The sequence below is a fragment of the Curcuma longa genome, unplaced genomic scaffold (assembly GCF_044706935.1).
Source record: "Curcuma longa cultivar G26 ecotype Majalengka, Jawa Barat unplaced genomic scaffold, ITB_CL_G26_1.1 contig_24845, whole genome shotgun sequence".
Lineage (NCBI taxonomy): Eukaryota > Viridiplantae > Streptophyta > Magnoliopsida > Zingiberales > Zingiberaceae > Curcuma > Curcuma longa.
This window is the reverse complement of record NW_027432557.1, coordinates 1-2,238: the sequence shown is the minus strand read 5'-3', so window position 1 is coordinate 2,238 and position 2,238 is coordinate 1. Positions and strand designations below refer to the sequence as shown.

The following is a 2,238-nucleotide window of genomic DNA, read 5'->3' as shown; positions in this document are numbered from 1 at the left end:
TGAACGGAATTAATTTTTTTTAATTAATTGAACCGATCGAATTTTTAAATAAAAATTGAACAAATCGACTAGATAAAATATCAATTAATTTGATTTTCTACTGATATAATTAAAATAATTAAAAATTTTAAATATTATAAAAAAATTATGAATTAGTTAGAAATTTATAAGTTTATTTATTTAAAAATTCAAAAATTATTTTTTTAATTTTAATTAATTTAATTTAATCGAATAAAAAAATTTAAAATTGAAATCCAACCGACTTAATTAATTTTTTTTAAAAAAATAATTAAAATTTTAAAATAGCATAATCAATTTATTTGATTGAAATCGATTTATTTGATTTAAAATTTTTAATTGAAATCGATTTATTTGATTTAATTAAATTTTTACTCATCCTTAATTTTCGATTCAATATTTTCGGTTTAGTCCATTGCTTCAATTTACAATTTCTAGATAAATTATATATTTGTGTGGTTCCTTGAAAAAGTCGTCATATAAAATAAGTTTATAGACAACGGCTAGCAAATTCTTGAACTTTTTAACCCAATTTCGGCGATCGAGTGCGGCATGATTTCCGACGACAAGGTTAATCAGCAATTAATCAAAATATTAATCATCAATTAAAGTATTATTTTAAAATCGAATCAAACTAAATTAATTAAAATCAAATTGAATTAAATTTTTTAAAATTAATCGAACAAATAAAAAATTTAAATTTAAATTAAATAAATTAAACTAATAAAATATCATTTAATTTAATTTAGGATCAAATTAATTAAATAATTAAAATTTTTAAATATTATAAAAATTTTATCAAATTAGAAATTTATATATTTACATACTTAAAAATTTATAAATTATTTTTTATTTTAATTAATTCAATTTATTGGATTTAATGAAATAAGAAAAATTAAAATAGAAATCGAATCGAATTAATTAATTTTAAAAAAAATTAAAATTTTAAAATAATACAATCAAAATTTTAAATTAGATCGGTTCAATCGATTTATTTAATTTAATTAAATTTTTAATCATCCTTAATTTCTTATTCAATATTTTCAGTTTAATCCATTACTTCAATTTACAATTTCTAGATAAATGATATATTTGGGTGGTTCCTTGAAAAATTGGTCATATAAAGTAAGTTTATAGATAAACAACGGCAAGCAAATTCTTAACTTTTTAAGGTGCGGGATATTTCCGTCGACAGGGTTAGAATTTCATATTCGCATTCGTTTTCATCTCGCCAATTTTTAGGACTTGTTGTTGTTGCTCTTGGTGTGGTGGTCCTTTGTTCGGTTGCTGTCACCGTTGCTCACTGATAGGGTTCCTTGTGCAATATGACTTCCATCTTTAAAAGATCAGTTGTGTTTGATAAATCTACCAATGTGTCGCTGTTTCTGTTGTTTTAGTCTCATATTTTGTTTCATCTATGAATTCGAGATGATTGCTTGTTTGCACTATCAGTTTAATTGGTTCTGCGAAAAAAATATGCTAAAACCCTCTGTATATTTCGTTTCTTAGAATTGATCATTTTCCCAGTATTGTTTGATTCTGTCCTTATCTCCTAATCTTCTTTGCATTTTGTGCATACTGCAGATCCATCGACTTAATGGACTTGGGAAGACTTGAACTTTGTTTCATCAGGATTTTATGAACGGCACTTGCTTGTTCACTTGAAGTTTCAGAAATAAAAAATGTCAACTTGCAAGCAGTTTTCCCGAATTGATACTGCCGAGCTCAAATCTCAGCTGTATAGGAAGCTTGGGCGTCAAAGAGCGGAGAAGTACTTCTATAACCTCAAGCGGTTACTCAACTTGAGACTCAGTAAGTTGGAGTTCGAGAAATTGTGTTATAGTATTATTGGGAAGGAAAATCTTGCTCTCCATAATTTGTTCATCGGATCAATCTAGCAATGCTGGTCTTGCATTTGCTCCTCCTAGTAGAGAGACACTTACTGGAAATTCACGAACGTCCAAAATGTCTAGCTTTGGAGAAACATTTCCTACATCTCCTCGGAGAGGAAGATCCATAAACAGTAGGGACCGGATCAGCTGACCGATCTGGGCTACTTGGGCCTTATGGGAAAATTCAACAAGGACATGTTCAAGAAGTCACTAACTCTGGTGATCTACAGAAGTCAAAAGAGCAGCACAGTGCCCGGGAATTGATATCTATTGGTAGCAAAGCACTAACTTCCGTGGAGGACGGGAAGAGGTCGATCAATTTCGATAT

At 27.8% G+C, this 2,238-nt stretch overlaps 1 pseudogene; it reads left to right on the top strand.

Annotated features, from left to right (window-relative positions):
• Window positions 1-1,700: 1,700 nt before the first annotated feature.
• LOC141818450 (uncharacterized) lies at window positions 1,701-2,232 on the top strand (annotated as a pseudogene).
• The last annotated feature ends 6 nt before the right edge of the window (window positions 2,233-2,238 follow it).